At 49.1% G+C, this 21,533-nt stretch overlaps 1 protein-coding gene and 1 long non-coding RNA gene across 2 annotated transcripts in view; one reads left to right on the forward strand and one right to left on the reverse strand.

The window, feature by feature from the left end:
* Positions 1–14,937: 14,937 nt before the first annotated feature.
* LOC111091810 lies at positions 14,938–19,911 on the reverse strand. The gene is made up of 3 exons (XR_005376212.1): positions 19,730–19,911; positions 16,332–16,502; positions 14,938–15,092 (listed from the first exon to the last, which is right to left on the reverse strand). It is a non-coding gene; the product is annotated as an uncharacterized LOC111091810 (long non-coding RNA).
* Positions 17,804–21,533, forward strand: part of RUBCNL (rubicon like autophagy enhancer) — a 38,022-nt gene continuing 34,292 nt past the window's right edge. The window contains exon 1 of the mRNA XM_038569535.1: positions 17,804–17,870. The gene's annotated coding sequence lies outside the window, so the exon portion shown is untranslated. The remainder of the gene's footprint in view (positions 17,871–21,533) is intronic.

The following is a 21,533-nucleotide window of genomic DNA, read 5'->3' on the forward strand; positions in this document are numbered from 1 at the left end:
AAAAAAAAAAAAAGACAAAATACCTCCCATTTTGGCAATCAAGTCAGAAGCTTCCATTGTGGTTCTGAGACACTGCATAAATCTACCCGTTGTTCTGAGCTCATTCATAGTCCCCACTCCGGCGGTTTGTCCCACTTGCAATAAATTACAAAGGGCCGCATCAGCAGGTTCTATTTCTTACCCTTGCTCCCAGCTGCTGAGGGCTGAAGAGGAGTGTGTGTGTGTGTGTGTGTGTGTGTGTGTGTGTGTTAACCAAATGGAATCTTGCTGGTACATTTTGAGGGGTGGGTCTTAGCAAAATACTCACTCTTACTTTCAGAAGTAAGCACCTGAAGCCCCAAATGCTTACCCCAGTTGCCTCTGTGTTTTTACCCCTTGCAGAGCAAAATATTCTTTCCCCAATATGACAGAGGAAGACAGAAAAGCTGAGATTGCTTTCATGTAACCGTCGAGGGGTATCAAATACAGGAGAAAGGAGGAAATATAATGCAAAGATGATGGTAACCTCTTGGGGCTCAGGCCAGACTTCAGGAAAGGGTCTTTTTTTCCTCCAGAGAAGTCCAGCCAGGTGGGCCAGGGCTGGCAAGGCTGGGTGATGGCAGAAAGCAGTTGAAATCTGTCTGGGGCAGCCACTGAGAAGCAGGGTCTCCTGACTTCTGGGGCTGGAGAGCCACACACAGAAGAGATCAGTGTAAAAGTGCCCTTCGATGAGTAAGTGCTCGCTGTGCAATTTGGGAACTAATTTTATCTGTGCAACCCAGGCACATTCCCCACGTGGGGCTGCGAGGTGGCTCTCTTGTGTCCTCTCCTGCCTGCCATCATGTTAAAGAAAGAAAAATCCCAGCGCAAAGGTGATGTGGGAAACAAAAGCCACAGAAACATAGCTTCAGTTAAAATCTCCTTACGGCTTGCAGCCCACTGATAGATCCCTGAAACTGCAGAGCATGACCCTCCCCCTGGGCCCCAAGGCTGCCTTCATGTTTAAAAGGAAGCTTGTCTTACAGCATCTGGCCCCTCAAGGTCCTGAGAGCCTTGCTTCCAGATTCCTAGGAGACAGGTACTACCCCTCACCCCCACTAATTAAAAAGTAGAGTCACTCCTCACCATCCCAGTATAGCTCTTTCTGCTCACAGGTCCTGTCCCGTGAGCAGGGATGGGGTGGAGGGAGGAGAGAGAGAGGAGGCCCCTGACTCCCCTGACCGGCTCTGGACCTCTTCCTGGCAGATAGGAACGCTGAGACTGAGCAGAACGAGAGATATGGGAATACACTAAGGCCGCCACAAGAACCTCAAGGCCACAAGCTTCCCAGCCAGTGCTCCATAAGACACTGCCACTCACAGCCCTCAGGGGCAACCCATTAGGACCCCTCTCACCCTAGAGAGCGTTTTTCTTTCCTTTCTGCTCTCACCTTCACTTAGTAAACTTTCACTTCACCCTTTTGCATCTGGGAGATTCATTGTTTGACTCCGTGAGACAAGAACCCTGTAACCCGGGTGGTTCGGTCGGTTCAGCGTCTACTTTCAGCTCAGGTCATGATCTCGGGGTCCTGGGATCGAGTCCCACATCAGGCTCTCCATTCAGCGGGGGAGTCTGCTTCACTCTCTGCCCCTACCCCCACTTGTGCTCTCTCACCGTCTCTTTCTCAAATAAATAAATAAAAATCTTTAAAAAGAAAATAAAACCCTGCGATCCTGTAACAAAGTGATTAGATGTCCTTCCTTGTCCCCTCCTGCCTCCTTCCTGTCTCTCCCTCAAACAAAATTCCACTTCATTTCCATTTGCGCTCCTTAAAATCCAGTCCATATACATCCCCCGCCCCCAACTCCAGCATGCAGTGTGGCTTGGAACATAGTTTCTTCCAAGGGATTTGGATAAGGATCCCGAGATGTTTGCAGTGGGCGGCGGCTTATATCCAATTATTCTTGCCCTCAACAGCTTCATTAATGACATGGATCCTAATGCAGAGGGGGAAAAAAAGCAGAAAAATGTTCACCTTTAGCCCAGAAGGCTGACCTATGGCCTGCATAGTTTTGATAAGCTTCAAATAAAAAGTGGTTGCTCCATTTTTTTTAAATGTTTTTTTTTTTAATTTTTATTTATTTATGATAGTCACAGAGAGAGAAAGAGAGGCAGAGACACAGGCAGAGAGAAGCAGGCTCCATGCACCGGGAGCCTGATGTGGGATTCGATCCTGGGTCTCCAGGATCGCGCCCTAGGCCAAAGGCAGGCGCCAAACCGCTGCGCCACCCAGGGATCCCTGGTTGCTCCATTTTTAAAGGGTCCCAGGACCTCCTGTACATCTCAGCCATGGTTATCATATAGAATGGAATGAGAAATCTTGCAAAAGTAGTTTCACAAGTGAAAACTTGAAGAAGATAATGAGCCCTGGGTGTTATACTATAAGTTGTCACACTGAATTTAAGTAAAATATATTAAAAATTTTTGAAGAAGACATTCATGATCTCATACTCCCTGCACGTCCCTTCCCCCTTGAGCACCGAGCATGCAGCCACAAGCTCAATACAGCAAATGATCCTGTGACATGGAGATGGGCAGCGAGCAAGAAGATCTCTCATAAACCTGTCCCGAGAGCCAGCAGAGCTCACAGCCACAGGGCAGGGCATGAGGGGGTGGCCGAGGTCCGGGAGTGTGGCTGGCTCAGGGCACACCTGCGCAGTGCCAGAAAAACATCTCCGATGCAAGAAAAATCAAATGACATCTCACCTTTGAAAATAAAAGAAAGAGCTAGACATGTTTAAATGTCTGGGAGAACATAGGGGAAGGGAAGGAAAAATAAGATGAAAATCTGGAAGGAGGTAAACCACAAGAGAGCTGGACTCTCGGGAACAAACTGAGGGTCACTGGAGGGGAGAGGGTGGCGAAGGGGAAAATTGGGTGATGGGACGTAAGGAGGGCATTTGATGTAATGAGCGCTGGGTGTCATATGCAACTGATGAACCCCTGACCTCTACCTCTGAAACTAGGGGAAAAAATGTATGGAAAGAGTTTACATATATTTATTTTTTAAATATTTTATTTATTTATTCATGAGAGACCCAGAGAGAGAGAGAGGCAGAGACACAGGCAGAGGGAGAAGCAGGCTCCCTATGGGGAGCCCGATGCAGGACTCAATCCCAGGACCCCGGGATCATGGCCTGAGCCAAAGGCAGACGCTCAACCACTGAGCCACCCAGGCGTCCCAAGGAGTTTACATTTAGTTTAAACATCCCTTTCAGACGGCTGTGAATACAGATCTCTTCTCAAATTAGAGTCCATTTGTCTACAGCTCAGCATGGCCAAGAGGAATAGCAACATATGGTAAAAGTTTAGTTTATCAAGGGGAAAATAATTCATTTATAAACAGGGCTTTTACTTCTTTGGGATCCTCTGGGAATTTGGGAGTGAACAACTAAATACAGGAGTCAAGGTAATGTACGAAGTATCAACTTCATAGACAAACACATCAGTGACCACATTACCTCCTTCCGGCAAAGCGTAGAGGTGGTGAGAAAAAAAGAAGATTTAAAGTTCTTATTTGCTGTCGTTTCTTGTATATATCCACCAGGTGAGGTGTTTGAACCAACGAGGTATTCTTTGGTGTCTAACTCTCTAAATAGAGTTTGTCTCACCTTTTGTATTAAAAAAATGAATTGTTTCCCCAGGAAGATAAGTTAGGTAGTAACTGAGATGCATTTCTTTCCTTTCCATAAGAGGGAGCCCTGCAGTGGAATGATAATTTTATCATCTGCAGCATTGAGTGTTAGTTAAATAAATCCAGGGATCAGTTATGTAGTGCTCTATTACAGTCAATCAAAATTAGATTTTTTTGAAAGATATTTCATGAATTGTGGAAATGCTGATGCTATAACATTATTATTATTTTTTAAGTCTGGATCATGCTGTATATACAAGGTGATTTTCTACTTGTAATAAATGTGTGTGCATATGCATAAATAACAGGTATGTGCATATATATATGCAAAAAGACAAAGGAAATGCACTGAAATATTAAAAGCTGTTGTCTATAAGTTACAAGGTTATGTACAACTTAGAAATTGAGAGTATTTTTCCATTCCAACTATCCTACAATAAATATATTTTACTTAAAATCAGAAAAAAGAACCACCTTTTGAACATTTATAAGAATCGTAACTCCCGAAGTGTCTAATCTGTGTCCTGTAGCATTCGCAAATATGATTAAATTAGATCATTTTGCAAACTACTTTTTTAATTAATTAATTAATTTATTTATGATAGTCACACACACACACACACACACAGAGAGGCAGAGATACAGGCAGAGGGAGAAGCAGGCTCCATGCACCGGGAGCCCGACGTGGGATTCGATCCCGGGTCTCCAGGATCACACCCTGGGCCAAAGGCAGGCGCCAAACCACTGCGCCACCCAGGGATCCCCCATTTTGCAAACTATTTAACTTTGGTTCCTTGGCTCCATGCTACCCTAAATCTGCAGAACTGTCTCGAAAATAATAGCCGCTGATAATGGCTGGAGAAGCAGCTCAAGGTTTCCTTTAGTGGGTCAATGGCACCACCACTGGCAAGAGGGAACTGATGCTCCAGAGTAATCAGAAGGTGCTCGCTTGCATACAACTCCATTCAACAGCGTCTCTAACGATGAAGGGCCATGTGCTGGGGGTGTGGGGATTCCTTTTAGGAATCTGGCCCTGGCTCTGACTTGCACACCAAGGGTTTAGACAAGGAACTGCACAGACCTGATGACCCTAAACTCTACTTCGGCTCAACCAGACCCACACAAAGGAACAAACAATGGAAATGAGGACTACATGGGGGGATATACGTGGCACTCGGGCAAATAGAAAGACATTCTTTCTTAGGACTTAGACATCTTTAAAAGATCATCAATTGTTGGGGCACCTGGGTGGCTCAGTTAGTTAAGCGGCCGACTCTTGATTTCACCTCAGGTCATGATCTCAGGGACCTGGGATCAAGCCCCGAATGGAGCCCTTGGGGTTGGCTCCTTGCTCAGTGGGGAGTCTGCTTCAGGATTCCCTCTCCCTCTGCCCAGCTCCTTCTAAAATAAATCAATAAATCTTTAAAATAAATAAATAAAAGATAAATTGTTTAGAGCAACACTGGGACTACCTTAAATATTCATATTGTCTAATTTTTAATAATAGCTCTATTTGAAGTAGGTGCTCTTGTAATAAATGTGTGTGCATATGCATAAATAACAGGTATGTGCATATATATATGCAAAAAGACAAAGGAAATGCACTGAAATATTAAAAGCTGTTGTCTATAAGCTACAAGGTTATGTACAACTTAGAAATTGAGAGTATTTTATGTACACTTTACAGATGAGCAGACTAAGGCTTAGAGACCTGAAATATCTTGCCCAAGGTCAAATAAACACATTCCTTATAGTCTATTGCCTTATGCCACTGACACAGTAAGTACGAGGTCCCATTGCTAGAATTATGTGGAAAGGGGGGGGAATGTATTGAGTAATTGCTATATTTAGCTGCTTGAACAAACGCCTTTTTGTTTAAAAAAAGACATTTATTGGGACACAGTACCATGTTACTCATAAATCTAAATATGAAAGTCTATAAAAAAGAGTCAGTTCTGATTCACCGAAAAGGAAATGCACTGAGATCCAATGGATTATGATAAGGACCAGTTGGGTTTTATGGGAATCGACATGGCAAGCAGCCGGCTTTTTATGGCAATAGCTGGAGGAGAGAGAACAACACTATGAAGGAATCTTTGTGTTTCAAATAGATGTCGTTTATAATTTCCATTTGGATTAGGGGGAAAAAATGGATACAGGATAAATAGCATCCGTCCCCCTCCCCCCATCAAATAGAAGGTTATTAAAGGAAAAGAATACATTAAAAAATACTCATTTTTAAATCTACCCAATATGTTTGATGGTACAAATCTCTATGACTGCACCTGAGCCTTTCAAGCAGTGCACAGGTTCATGCAGCAACATATAGATTTTCTTCCTGATTCAATAGTATCAATGCCGACCAGGGAAAACCATGCTTGCACTTGTGTGCATGTGTGTGTGCAAGTGTGTGTGTGTAGTGCTGGTGAAGCAACCCACCTACAGAAATTTGTTTTAAAGAACTGACATTTAGGGGCGCCTAGGTGGCTCAGTCAATGAAGTGTCTGCCTTTGGCTCAGGTCAGGATCCCAGGATCCTAGGATTGCGCCCCACGTCGGCCTCCCTGCTCAGTGGGAAGCCTGTGTCTCCCTCTGCCCACACTCTATGTCAAATAAGTAAATAAAATCTTGCAAAAAAAAAAAAAAACAAACCCTAACATTTATTAAGTTCCTACAAACTATCAGAAATGTGCCACACACATTTTAAAATATTTAATTATCTGCAATACAGTGGTTTCCCAGAAATACAAAGCTTGGTCATCAGATGGCCAAACAGATTTCTCGGAGACAGCTGGTCTCCATCCACGGTTCCTGAATATGCTTTGGAGCCGTAAAGGTGAAATGGGTGTGTTTGTATTAACGAAGGTGACTTCTAGACCCCCCGGAGGGCTGGGGCTGGTTGCCAGGAGGACCAAACATGTGATTCAAGGTTTGGGAACTTTCAGCCCCACCGTTGGGGCCTCAGAGAGGAGACAGGGGCTGGAGGTCGAATCAGCCAGTGGCCAAAGATTTAGTCAATCATGATTATGTAACGAAGCTTCCATTAAAAACCTGAACTGGGTAGTTTGTTGGTCTTTTTCAGAGATTTTTCTACCCTTGGGAAACCAAAATGCTTCCTCATGCCGCCCAGCCACGAGGAAACTCCATGAGGACAGAGCTGCTCTGTTCAGGACATCACTGCGTGCTTCTGTTCATCTGACTATTCATTTGTATCCTTATCTTACTCTTTAAAAAAAAAGGTAAACCTAAATAAATGTTTCCCTGAGTTCTGTGAGCCGCTCTGGCAAATTAATCAAACCTAAGGATGAAGTCCCTGGGACCTCCAGTCTGCAGTAGTCGCAGCAGCCTGGGGCTTGAGACTGGCCTCCGAAGTGGGGGACAAGGCGGGTGGCAGGTGGCCTTGCGGGACGGAGCCCTCAGCCTGTGTGATGCTACCTCCGGGCCAATAGTGTCAGAATTGAGTGAAGCTCTTGGATGCCCTGCTGGTGTCTGAGAATTTCTCGGCGTTGGTCGTGGTGAAACCCGCCCCCGTGTTGAAATTGGGCTCAGGAACTCTAAACAATGATCTCATTTCATCTTCATAAAAACCTATAGGATAGGTGTTATCATCCTTTTTTTTTACAGATAGGGAAAATAAGTGCTCGTGAAATGGTCAGCCCTGTTAATAAACAAGGTTCTAAGCATTTATTACATAAGTTCTCCGAAATAATCGTATTACCTTATTATCGTCTACCTTATTATCCTATTTTGACCTTCATCGTCACCGTATTGCAGTGGATGCGCTCATTGTGCAACACACAGAGGCCTAGAGAGCCTAACTATCTTGCCTGATGTCATGTAAACACTCACCATTCATACTATCTGCGGCTTTGTGTCCTTGACAGAGTCCAAACGTTAGTCCCCATTGGTTCCCGGCCTGTCTCTGAGAAATGCATTCCAATACCAAGAAGACAGATTTTAGCAAAGCACTTCCTCATTTATGATAACCGGGAAGAGGCTGGCATAGAGCAGATCCACGTCTTCACACCTGCACCTCAGTCCATCAGGAGGGTGCCTTTTCTCCCTTAGTTTCCATAATGTAATGGACACGGGTTTGGGATGCTTGGGTCTTAGGTTGCAGGGAGTCAAGAAGAGTCTGATGGTACCAGAAACGTTTGTGGGATGGTCCTTATGGAAGATGAACGTGGGGCAGAACCAGGACGTGGCTCCCCGCACAAGAGTGGGTGCACACCAGTGGGTGACTTCTCCATGCCAGGCCCTGTGCTAAGATCGGGAAGTGCAGGCCCAGGCGCTGCGTGGGGTGGGCATTCTATCCATCTTACAAAGAAGGGGACTAAAGTTCAAGAGGCGAGCGCCCAAGGCATCCAGCTGGTAAGTGGCAGAGGGACAGGAGCCCACAGATGTCAGGTGGGGAGCCCCCCCTCTAAACACAGCCTGACTGCATTTTGGAAAACTAAACAGGGGGGGAAGACCGCCGGCTGAGGAGGAACGAGCGGCCTTGCCTACCCACCCTGTTTTCACTTGTATTCACTGCCAACTTGAGAGGATTTGAGGAGGGAACCAAAACCAATAAAAGGAAGACTTGGGGAAGAAATCAAAATGGATTAGACCCTACAAAGTAGAGACGTCGATGAACCGAACACGTTACATAAATTTCAGTCTGGAAAAAAGCAGTCGGGATCCCTGGGTGGTGCAGCGGTTTGGCGCCTGCCTTTGGCCCAGGGTGCGATCCTGGAGACCCAGGATCGAATCCCACATCGGGCTCCCGGTGCATGAAGCCTGCTTCTCCCTCTGCCTGTGTCTCTACCTTTCTGTCTCTGTGACTATCATAAATAAATAAAAATTTAAAAAAAAAAAAAAAAGAAAAGAAAAAGAAAAAGAAAAAAGCAGTCAAAGCTATATGGGAACCAGGACTCCCGGGGTCGCAGGGCTGCCAGATATCGTCTACCTTATTATCCTGATAGAATGATCCAGTGTATAATTGAACACATGATGCTCTCGCTTTTATGCAAAGACCTGCTGCTACCAACCCTCACGTCAGCAAGCCCATCCTTAAGTCTGGCCGAGGGCTGCTTGCCTAGAAAGGTTGGAGGGGTGCCTGGGTGGCTCAGTTGGTTAAGGGTCTACCTTCGGCTCAGGTCTTGATCTCAGAGTCCCGGGGTCCAGCCCCACATGGTGCCCCCTGCTCCCCGGAGAGTCTGCTTCTCCCCCTTCCCCTCCCCTAACCCCCGTTAGTGCCCAGGCCACCCCCCCACTCTCTCCCACTCACTTTTCTCCCAAATACATTTGAACAACAACAACAACAACAACAACCACGACAACAAAAAGATTTGGGAGAGACAAGTTCCTGAAGCTGGGAGGGTCACATGACCCCAAATGATGCCAACAGCTTCATCAGGAGCCCTCTGCACCGACAGCCAGTCTTTCTGTGCTGCTCTCTTGTTAGGGGGGGTTGTCAAAGCACCATTGAAGCCTCTTTTTTGTTCTCTCTTATAAACCATTAGTTGGGAAAGGGTCTGGTATTTTGCAATTGCAATGCATCCACGAAATGAATGTGGAACTTAAGGCTTTGCGTGTGGACCATTGGGATCCATCTCAAGAGTCATTCACGATGCACCGCACCCCTCACATAAACCCAGCTTTCCCTCCCTGACTGTCAGCAGCATCTTTGTTGCCTATCGAGTGGCCTGTGAGTCTGTTCACACGATTTTGTGCCATTGATCTATTAGTTGATGAGAGCCTTGAGCGTTAACTAGTGAGTTACACTGTCTTTCTGAGGTTGGAAGGAAGAGAAGACCCAAGCTTAATGCAGTTTAATATCTTAATTATAAAGTCATACGTCGGATGCTTCCTGTGTACTAGACATTGTGCTCAGTACTTTACATTTACTGTGTCGTTCGTGTGTGGCTATGCCGTACTGATGACACAAATGCTTGACAAGTCCTGTGTTTCCCTCTGCAGCCTCAATTTGAAGGAATCTAATTTTTCTTTCTTTCTTTTTTTTTTTTTTTTTTTTTTTTTGCAGCCTTCCTTCACATCTCTAAATCATCCGGACGGAGGCATGGTGATCATTTTTGAAGAATCGGGTGTTCTTGGCTTGACATCAACTCAAGAAACGGAATAGTCAATCCCACTTAAGACATGAGGAAAAAAAAAAAAAGGAATTTGAACTCCTATTTGTAACAAAGCGCATGGAGAGCAGGATGAGACAGGGAGTTCTGAGTAATGGTCCAGAACAAACGAAGAGCTCAGAAAGAATGACTAAGGGCATGGCCACAATGTTCTCTGCCTGGGCTATTAGATCACCCCAGGAAAACACACAGCTATTTGAAGATTGGAAAAGAGCTTTGTGTGTGCCCTCCAGCTGCTCCCTTGCCTTCTTACAGGCTCTGGAAAAAAAATCAGTGGTGGATCTCACAAGTGATTCTGTTCAGGCCTTTGCTACTGGAAGTGTGGCCTGCAGCTCAGCAGCCGTGGCATCCCCAAGGAGCTTGCTGTAGCATGTGGGGCTCCTCCTGAGGACCACTGAATCTGCACTTTTTCAAGACGCAAGGGGATTCCCATGCACGTGGGAGTTGGAGAACTTGAGACATTTTAGATCACCAAGGAAGGAAAGTGCAAACATCACCAGGCTCGCAACCTGATCCCGTCCCACCATCCAGAGCTCTTTAGCTTCCCTGTCCCTAGGCTAAGACTCCCAACACCTTCACATGGCCTTGGACTCCCACTGCCAGCCTCCTCCCCTCACTCTTCCCTTGTGTGCTCCACCCAAGCTCAACAGGAAACTTTTTCTTCTCCGTGTTGCACATATCTCTGCTCATTGAAACAGGACTGTCTTAAAGCCAGGGAAATATGGCACTAGTTAGGGGCGATGAACATAAGAAAGTGGTGCCGTGGCCCCGGGAAGGGCAGTGAATGTGCGTGTGGCTGGGTCAGCATGTCAGCTCTGCACACAGCTGAATTCAAGAAGCAGAGCTCGCCCTGGGAAGGTTCTTGAGTCAGCAACTTTCAACTAGTGGTATTTTTCAAGGGACCTTTGTGTTTACACTGGATTTGACTCGCTGACAGTAGCTCCAACACCAGAGAATGACAACAGGACTCTTGGGAGCCCTTCTAAGTTGGCCAACTGTTGTAATGGTTCATTGAAATGCTCTGCTTGTCTCTCCTTCTTCAAAGAGGCCCAGTGTTCCATGCTGTACGTGATATGGGTGTCAGCTGTGTTGACAAGAATGTCACAAGCTCTTTCACCCCCCAGCCTAAAGAACTTCCTCACACTGCAGAGTCCAAATGAAGCTTCCTCTTGTGAGAGAAGTCACTACTGTCTGCTAGGACTGGCATTTATTTTTAAATTGAATCCACATTTTCTCTGCAAGCAGGAGAAAGAACTGGGTATTATCGTCACAAGTTTCTCTGTTACTTCACGTCCGTATAATTTAACTACCAAGTTCTTGATAGCAGAGGCCTTCGCTCACAGCCAGCTCAGGAGAGAGATGGTTATCCTTAGGGTTCCAGGCTATCAGAGGTACACCAGTCGTGGCTTACAGGCTCCATATTTTGCCAAAATTTACTTATTCGGCAGATATTTTTAAGATGGCCATGTGATGTTTCTCTCTGATGATCAGAGAGGAAAAAAGAATTGAGATATTTCCAATGGAATCCAGGAAACCACTTGGCAAAGACTCTACAATGCTGCTCCAAAACCTGCATTTCATCAGTGCAAGCAAAATCACTCAGTCTCTTGGAGTCTGTGACTTAAAACAATACAGATTTATTATCGTGCATTTCTGGAGGTCGGAAGTCTCAAGCGGGTGCTATGGAGTCAGAATCAAGGTGTCAGCAGGGCTGCGTTCCTTCTGGAGGCACCAGAGAAGAATCTACTTCCCTGTCTGTTCCAGCTTCTGGAAGTTGCCTTCATTCTTTGGCTTCTGGCCTATTTTCATCTTCAAAGCCAGGAATGGCTAGCCAGGTCTTTGTCACGTTGCATGGCTCTGACTTTCCTGCCCCCCTCTTTTATTTACTTGTGATCATATTGGGACATGTGAAAGGTCCAGCATAATCTTGTCATCTCAAAGTCAGTTGATGAGCAACCTACATTCCATCTGTAACCTACATTCCCCTTTGCCATGTAACATAATTACTGGTTCCAGGGATTTCCGGGGATAAGGATGTGGATGTCTTTGGGGGACCATGACTCTCCCGTTTACAGGACCTGATTTATTTTATTTATTTATTTATTTATTTATTTATTTATTTATTTATGTATTTATTTATTTATGTATTTATTTATTTATTTAAGGGCCTGATTTAATTTAACCAAACCCACTGGCAATTTATAGGTAGGGAGGAATGATAATTTATTACTGTTTACTATGAAAGATAGAACTTTGGGGAAGTAGAGTAGGTGGGAACGCCCATGGTGGCTGGTATGCACCTTCCTTCCCTGTAGGTAAATTGATACAGAAAGTCTACTTTTAAGTAGAAGCCAGCCTGGAGAGCATGAGATTAGAGCATCAAGTCAGGCTAAACGGCTTAACGGCTGATGAAATGAATCAAGAGGAGAGAGAAGCTGATGGTTGGCTCCATCTCCGCTCACTTCTCTCCAGACTGGACACCAGTCTCCGCTGGTGTTCATTTTACTGGCACATTAAAAGATTGTAACTTAATGTGGCAAAATAATTTGTTGAGAATTTAATTTCTATGTCATTGTTCATGATAATTTATTGAGCAGTGCACTTATTTTATTCTTAATGCTTTGCAGAAAAATCCAAATGAATGAGACCACTGTTCTCTCATCTCCCTGAAGAGGCTCAGTAGGGCCTTGAGTAGCCCAGGGTGGAGCTAAGAGATTTCGTGTTTAACTTAATTGGAATTAAGAAAGGCAGGAGTTGCCTGAGTGGCAAGTGGCTTCTTCAAAAAGAGGAAGATTTTTTTTTTTTTAATGGGAAGGGCAGAGAGGGTTTGTGAGAGAGGGACAGACTCTCTGAAGGGGTAGCATTTGAATGCTGAGTGACTGGACCCCTAAGAGACTTGTGAAGCATCTTGGTACCCACACTCGGCGTAGAGCATGGAACCGCTCCAATTAAAAGATTTCAAAATTGAGAATCTCTGCAGCAACTTTGATGGAAGAAACCAGAAGTCTTTCCTCAGATGTCACACAGGTACCTGAGCTCTTGAGAAACGCCAAGGAGGGGGTGAGGCTCTCCAGCGCGTGGTGGATTTTTCTTGCTACTTTTTCAAGTAGGGATACTGAGCCAACTAAATCTGATCCTGAAAAAAAAAATTAGAAAAACCAGGTAACTTTTTTTTTTTTTTCTTGGTATCCAGGTTATGGAGAAAGATTCTCACCAGCCACACAGGATTTAATCTAGGCGTAGCTTTTCCTTGTCAAACAGTCCATGTGGAAATGACTTAAGGAATGAATGGTCTAACCTCGGCTAGAAGGCTATCCGAAAGGCAAATGAAAATATCAGGCAAGCAACATAGAAGTCCCAGGTCAGCTCAATGTGAAAAATATAAGATGTGGTCGATGGCTTGAGGTATAAAGGTAGGACAATGCAAAGAATGTTCCCAGAACAATCGGTGGGCCATTGAGGATCTTAGGGTAATTGAGGCTCAAGTGAGAGAAGAGACTGGAAATTGGGTTGAGATCACAGTAAAGGACACTTCACGTGTTGACTAAGAAACCGAACGTTGGACACTAAGTGTTCCCAAACATGAGATAATCGAAGCCCAGGGTCTTTCTCTTTCGTAGGACGGCATTCAAATCACACCCCACAAGCTACCTGAGCAGTTAACAAATACATGGAACACCAGAAACATGAGAAGTACGGGACCAGGCCCACGGGAAGGAGGTTGTGGGGGAGGAAATTCAGAATTGAGTAAGGTCCTCCTCGGTCCACAGCCTCGAGTGCAGGACAGCATACAAACCACTTACAATTTTTAGTCCTGAAGGCAGATGACTATGCACCACGGCACTCATGTGCGAACCCCCATGTTCACGTACACTGCAGAGCTTGTGAAAAGAGACCACAGAACAGGTGCAGCTGGTGGTTCTCCCAGCCCTGCTGAGGGTATTTTCATAGAGGAAGAGTGGGAACTGTGGAATGGAAAGTGGAGGAGAGGGACTGGGGACAAGGTTTACGGATTATTTGTCAGGCTGAGGCCACATGCCCTTCATCTTGTCATCCCCCCTGGAACAGGCTGACCTTGGGTATGCGTGTCTGGTATTCCTGGTTGGCTGGAAGCAAACAACATTTTCACCAGAGCCCACAATCCTTTTGCTGGTTTGTTACAGAAGGAACAACAGGCCTGAAATGGAGTCACTTGGCCCCACAAGAGTAAACCGAGGTTTCATTAGGGTTTCGGCTACGCCTGGGAACGTGTCCTTCAACCAGTCAATCTGCAATGAAATGGTCAGTGCTAGTGAGGTTAGTCTGCGTGATAAGCCCCTGCCTTTCTCCCAGACGAAAGGGATCTTGCTGGAAATAATCCTTCCTTTTGTTTTGACTTCCTTGGCCCGCCCCCTTTCTGCCTTTAAAAAAACCTTCCATTTTTGTACAGAGCCTCGGAGCTCCTTTCTGTTAGCTGGAAAGGATGCTGCTTGGTTCATGAATCATGGAATGAAGTCAGTTAGGGCTTGAAATCTACTCAATTTGTTTCTGAACCCGTTTTGGCTTTCTTTCTCTGAAAGGTAAAGAGCCTCTTGCAGGACGTGGCGCTTCTGAATATGCCCCTCACAACCCCCCAAAGCCACCGATCGCCAGCAGAAGCAAGCAGCAAAGTGGCAGGATTACTCTTCCTTCTGAATGAGGGGTGCTACAACCCAGAAGCGAGGCCCTGGCACCCCTAAAGGAAAGCAAAGTAAGGTAGGACAAAATTCACGAAAAGAGTTTCCAGGGGCAGAAGCCATCTCTTGGCATATTGCTTTTACTTGGGTTTTTATTCCAAAGAAGTAAGACATCATGATAACAGATCTCAAATATTTTTTTTGTTTTTTTTTTACAGATCTCAAATATGTATGTAATATATATACTTACATATAATACAGATATAACACACATATTTAACACAATACATATATAGTGTGTTATAACACACATTATATTACATAACACCCATTATATATATTTAATATACAGCACACATCATATTAACATTAATATACACTATCTATTATATATTACATTAATAGATACATGATGTAACACATTATATGTTAAAGAATATAACACACATTATATTTAACATATACAAATAGTATCTATAATGTATAAATGTTTATTATTTACATATACATTTATTATATATAATAAAATAAAACTACTCAGGAAAAGCAGAGGCTGGTTTTCTTTTTCATGGGGAAGGTCATCTTCCAGGTCACAGTGCCTTCCATGCCCCAGGGCCTGGGACAGTGAGACCATCAGGAACAACTCAGGCTTCAGCTAGTCAGACATATATATATATATAGGCACACACAAATATAAACACACACACACATATATATAACATATAACATTGTAACATTATAATACATATATTTTCAATATATATTTACATGTATGTATATACATACACACATGCATATATACTTCACTATAGTAAAATATACATACCATAAAATTTACTATTTTAACTGTTTGTGGGTATGCATTTCAGTGCCATTAAGTACATTTGCAACCATGTGCCACCATCCCCACTATCCATCTCCAGAACTTCCTTATCATCCCAAAAAGAAACTGTGCCCATAAACCAATAATTCCCCATTTCCCCTCCTCCGGTCCCTGGTAACCTCTATTCCATTTTCTGCCTCAATGCATTTGCCTATCTAGGCTCCTCAGGCAGTCACCCAGATGTGCCCTTTTGTGGATAACGGGTGCTTCAGACAGAAAGGAGGAAAAGAAACCAAGGCAAGCCAAATGCAGCCTCCCTGGGTTCTTTGACTCCCTGTCGCATGTGTTAACCTCCCTCTCGGGTGGGATCCTACCCTCTTCCCTGGACGGCTGTGATGGTATCAGTTTATCTCTTTCCCTCCCTGCTTTGCACAGAGACTGATTTCTCCTGTACTGATGTGGTCGGGCGAGCTCAGAACCAGGGTCGCAGCCCTGCTCATGGCACAAGTCACCTCTCGTGAAGTCTGGCTGGGTTGGGGCAGGCAGCTGCCGGCTTCCCGTCTCCTCCGAGGCTGTCTTGGCCACAGTGGAGCCTTGTGTGTGACCAGTGGGTGCTGGGCCTGGGCCCACCCAGCTGAAGTGGGGGGGTGTTCCCAATGGTCTCACTGCCCCTGGGCCCTGCGGCGTGGAGGGCACAGCGACCTGCAGGATGACCTTCCCATGAAAGAGAAAACCAGCCTCTGCTTTTCCCAGGTGGTTTGTGGCTGGTGATGGTCGGCGATGTTCTCAGAATTGAACAGCTAACACTAGGTAGTCTTGGGACGCCCACCCTCAGCAGGACTTGGGAAATCCTACTTCCAGGACTCTAATCCCAGAGGGGACAGTAGGTTTCCAGTGAGTATTTCTTAAATGAAAACAAAACAAAACAAAACAAAACCCGTCCTTGAGCTTTCTTTCTTCGTTGTAGAGATACTTTTCCAGAATGTGGGCTTCCTTTATCTGTGATAAGCGAGTGGGCACGTTCAAGTCTGTAAGAGGCCTGCAGAGAAGCGCAGGGGCCGGCCTACTTACCTCCTGGTAAAGAGCGTGTCAAAGTGGGCAGCCCGGGTGGCTAAGTGGTGTAGCGCCGCCTTCAGCCCAGGGCCTGACCCTGGAGTCCCGGGATCGAGTCCCACCTCGGGCTCCCTGCATGGAGCCTGCTTCTCCCTCTGCCTGCGTCTGTCTCTCATAAATAAATAAAATCTTCAAAACAAACAAACAAAAAAGGATGGTGTCAAAGTGACTTCAAGGGGGAACTGCCCAAACCTTGCCATCTTGGTCTAAAAATCTCCTAGTGCCTTTCCGAGAATGTTTTTCTTGCCTTGGACTTGGGTCTTTAAAGCCCGACCGTGCTCTACCAGCTGTGCGACCTTGGGCAAGTAACTTAACCTCTTCTACACACAGATTTCTCCTTTGTGAAATGGAAGCAGGTGATCTGTTTATTCTCAGCGATGTCCACAGGATAGTTCAGAATAATTTGGAACCTGGTACCAGGGCGGGCAGTGCACATCCATGGGCTGCCCTCCCTCCCTCCCTCCCTTCCTTTCTCCCTTTTTCCTTCCTTCCTTTCAATGTAAAGGAAGCCCTTCCCAATCTGCCTTTAGCCCATCTGAATTCCTGGGGCAGAACCTCCAAAGTCCAGACTCCTTTCAGGTCCAAGCCTTCCTAGGCCTCCAAACAGGCTCCCCAGGAGTGGGGGGGCGGGCAGCTAGCTTGTCTAGGGGCGCTGATGCGGACCCCACCGTCTGCCTGGAGCGGGGACTCCCGGAGCTGCGCCTTGGCCACCCCACTGCGGCTGTGCCAGGGACAGGGATGCTCTGCAGAGCCATCCAGCAAAACCAAGGCCCCGTTACCTGCCACCTGGTTCCACAACCTAGAAGCCACCAAGGAAGCGAGGGCAGGTTGCTTGCAGCCAGCAGACAGGCTGGCCGGCCTCTGTTACCAGGGCGGGTAACTCTGAGACCCCCGCCCCGGGAGAGATCGGGGCGCTGCTGGGGCGCCTGGAAGGGACGGCCGCGGGGCACGCAGCCTCCTGACCCTTCCTTAGGGCTCGGGTTTCGAATTGTGAGCGCTTTGGGTTTGGCTTGGCGGCTTCTCCGCAGCGTCCACCTGGATCCATCACACCTGGATGCTTTCCCCCCCCCCCCCCCCCCCGCCCAGGTGTGATGGAACCGCAAACCCCGGCTTCAGCAGGACGCGCCGACCTGGGGTGGGGGTGGGGGGGTGGGTGCTGCCGCCAGGTCCCGGGAGGGGGGCTCCCGGCGGGGCTCGGCGAGCAGCAGGTGCGGGGGGGCCGGGCCCCAGGTCCGCGTTGCTCGGGTCTGCGCCGCGGAGGGCGCGGTGGGCCCCCCAGAGGGCAGGGCGCGGCTTGGGGGAGGAACCGGGGCGGGACCCCGGCTGGCCCGGCCCGCGCCCCCAGCGCTCGGCCGCGGGGGTGGAGCCGCGCGGGGGCCCAGCGCGTCCCGGCTCCGTCCTCCCGGGGCCCGCCCGGTGGCTCCGCACGGGGGGCGGCCGGTCAGGCGCCGCTGCCCCTCCGCGCCCCGCTTCACGGCGCCCACCTGGAGAGCAGGGGTGAGGCGGCCCGGGCGGGGGGTGCAGGTGCTGCGGGGAGGGGGCGGCGAGGGGCGCGGGGAGGGCAGCGCGAGCGCGTGGACACGGGCTCCCCCGCGGGCGGCGGGTTTGCCGGGGACGGACTCGCAGGGGGGCGCGACCCGGGGCCGGGAGCGGGGACCTCGGGGCGGCGGATGTGGGCGACTCTGCGGGAGCACAGAGCCCCGGGCCCCGCGCCGCGCTCGGCCGCGGCGGCTTTTGTCGCTTCCCCAGAAGCGCGCCCGGCGATGGCGAGGGCCGGCGGGGGCTGGGCGGTCCCCTCCCCACGGCGCCCACACCTCTGGGCGTCTCGTGGCGACCACCACGCGTGTGGCTGCTTGAGCGAGCTGGGGACAGCCCGAGAGCGCGGCACCGGGGGCGGTCCGAGCGGCCCCAGGGTGGGGGTGTGTGTGCCCCTGCTGAGATGGCCGGGGTGGGGGTGCACCTGATGAGGTGGCCGGGGCGGGGGGGGGGGGTGTGTGTGCACCTGCTGAGATGGCCGGGGTGGGGGTGCACCTGCTGAGGTGGCCGGGGTGGGGGTGCACCTGCTGAGGTGGCCGGGGGTGGGGGGGGGGGTGAGGGTGCACCTGCTGAGATGGCCGGGGCGGGGGGGGGGGGGGGGTGCACCTGCTGAGATGGCCGGGGCGGGGGTGGGGGGAGCACCTGCTGAGATGGCGGGGGGGGGGGGGGGGCGGGGGTGCTCCTGCTGAGATGGGCAGGGGCGGGGGTGGTGCACCTGCTGAGATGACCAGGGGCGGGGGGGGGGGGGTGCACCTGCTGAGATGGCCGGGGTGGGGGTGCACCTGCTGAGGTGGCCGGGGCGGGGGGGGGGGGGGGTGTGTGTGTGCACCTGCTGAGATGGCCGGGGTGGGGGTGCACCTGCTGAGGTGGCCGGGGTGGGGGTGCACCTGCTGAGGTGGCCGGGGCGGGGGGGGGGGGTGTGTGTGTGTGTGTGTGTGCACCTGCTGAGATGGCCGGGGGTGGGGGGGGGTGAGGGTGCACCTGCTGAGATGGCCGGGCGGGGGGGGGGGGGGGTGCACCTGCTGAGATGGCCGGGGCGGGGGTGGGGGGAGCACCTGCTGAGATGGCGGGGGGGGGGGGGGGGGGGGGCGGGGGTGCTCCTGCTGAGATGGGCAGGGGCGGGGGTGGTGCACCTGCTGAGATGACCAGGGGCGGGGGGGGGGGGGGGGTGCACCTGCTGAGATGGCCGGGGTGGGGGTGCACCTGCTGAGGTGGCCGGGGCGGGGGGGGGGGGGGTGTGTGTGTGTGTGTGTGCACCTGCTGAGATGGCCGGGGTGGGGGGGGGGTGCACCTGCTGAGATGGGCAGGGGCGGGGGTGGTGCACCTGCTGAGATGACCAGGGGCGGGGGGGGGGGGGGGTGCACCTGCTGAGATGGCCACGGGGAGGTTCCCCCCACCCCACCCCCCCGCCTCCCCGACCCCCCTCCCCCGCGATCCTGGACGCTGTCAGCTTGGAGAGCGTCGAGAACCTTCACAAGAGGGGTTACTCATTGGGTTGAGGGCTAAAAGGAAGGGGTGCCTTCCAGACCCACCTGCGGCGCCCCCGGAAAGATGTTTGCGCTGAAGGTGTCTCAGGAGGGCTGGGGGGGCCGAGGGTCGCCCTTGGGCGCCTGTGTGCTGAGTGAGGGAACGTCCCTGCCCTGCTTCCCCGGGGGGGGGGGGGGGTCGGGCAGGGCTTTGCTTGGCAGGGCTTGCAGCGTGGGGTGGACACAGAGGTCTCACCGTGCGGCCCACGCCCCTTCCTGGCCCAGCAGGACAGCCTCAGGGGAGCATTGGGGCGGCCGCTTGGGGTGGTACTCACCTTCCCCCCCCCCCCTTACCTGCCCTCGGTAGCAGGATGTGCCTGTTTCTCCGTGTCTGGCCGCAGCTCCTCTTCGCAGCACATCAGGGGACACATCAGGGGACCCATCAGGGGACGGGAACTTTGCCTTCCTCATCTTCTCCAGGGCCTGAGAGGCTAAGAAAGTTGACAAATTGGTAGTGACCTCTGGTGGGGGTGGGGGGGCAGGGGGGTGGATCTGATTTGACTTGACGTGCCCTACAGGAAACCTTTGAGCTCCGAAAACAGGGTTGGCCTTCTGGAGTCAGAGTTCTTGGTTTCTGATAAGGGGAAAACAATGTCAGAGCCAAGGGTCACTCTGTGAGAATCAGCATTTCCGTTTGAACAATCCCTAGAAGAAGCAGGAGCTAAAGAAAGAGTCACCCTGCTTGCTAACAGGTCGTCCCCACCTGTCTGAGGGCACACAGCTAGTGGCACTGCCCGCCAGAGCAGTTTCCCTTGTTCCTAAGTGGAGATTCCTGTTGCTAATATGGAAAGGAAAGGTCACAGGGTTGCTCGTGTGACTGTTGCAATTTAAGCAGCTCTTTGTAAATAAGCGATTCCCAGCCATTGTAAAGGAGAGCAGGACTAAGGCCTGCGTGTCACGTTGTATCTGTTCTAAAAAGATAAAATAAGGTAAGCGGGACAAAGCCACCAAGGCCTCCGATTGGTTTTTCTTTTTCTTTTTTTTTTCTTGTATTTTTTAAATTTTGTTCGATTTGCCAACATATAGTTTAACACCCAGTGCTCATCCCGTCAAGTGCCCCCCCCCCCAGTGAGATTGATTTTTCATTTTAATTGAAAGGAGTTGTGGGGCACCCCGGGGGGACTCAGAGGCTGAGCCTCTGCCTCCGGCCCAGGCCCAGGGGTCCTGAGATGCAGGCCCTTGATCCCGGGGTCCTGGGATCGAGTCCTGCATCCGCTCCTCACAGGGAGCCTTCTTCTCCTTTTACCTGTGTCTCTGCCCCTCTCTCTGCGTCTCTCACGAATACATAAATTAAAAAAAAATTTTTTTTAAGAGTCTGATTAAAAGGAGTTGAGAGGTGACTCATTTACAAAGTTGAGAAGTAAAACTAAGCCTCCTTAATTGTGCTGTTGTATATGCTGAACTACAAATCTTTATGAAATAACACTGATAGTGATGATAAAGCTAAATTTTATTGAATATTGTGTGTCCGCCTGATTATATGCATGTTCCAGTTCATTGAGTTCTCACAACAGTCTATAAAGAAACTGAAACACAGAGAGGTTAAGTGCCTTGCCCAAAGTCACACAGCTAGTAAGTGGAGAATTTCTCAGATTGGCATAAAATTATATTTGATGGGGACCGTTGTGTGTGGGTTTTTTTTTTTTTTTCTTAACTTATGTACTGGGTTTTATCTCCCACATACATAGAGGCAGCATTGAGGGCGAGAGCAAGGCTCCAGGTCCCCAGTGCTGAGCTTGCTGCCGTTGCTGGGTGGTCTCCTCTTTACTTCCTTTTTCTGGGCCTCCGTTTTCTCATCCACAAAATAGTCACAATAATCCTATATTGAAGGAATGCTTTACTTCTCGCTGGAACATGAAGTGTGAATTGTGAAAGAGAAACCAGTCCAGCAAGTGAAAAAGAAGTTTCAGAGGCAAGTGGCTTTTGTCTTCATTAACAGTCGGCTGGAAAATGATAAAGGAGAAAAAGCCAAAACAATCTACACACGTAAATGTGATCTGCCCAACTATTAATGTTTGGAAATTACATTTTTAAAAAAAGAACAACAAAACTTGAGTTCTGTTCTTGGAGCCTTAGTTTTACACTTATTAAAATAATA

This window comes from Canis lupus, chromosome 22 (assembly GCF_011100685.1).
Source record: "Canis lupus familiaris isolate Mischka breed German Shepherd chromosome 22, alternate assembly UU_Cfam_GSD_1.0, whole genome shotgun sequence".
Taxonomy (NCBI): Eukaryota; Metazoa; Chordata; class Mammalia; order Carnivora; family Canidae; genus Canis; species Canis lupus.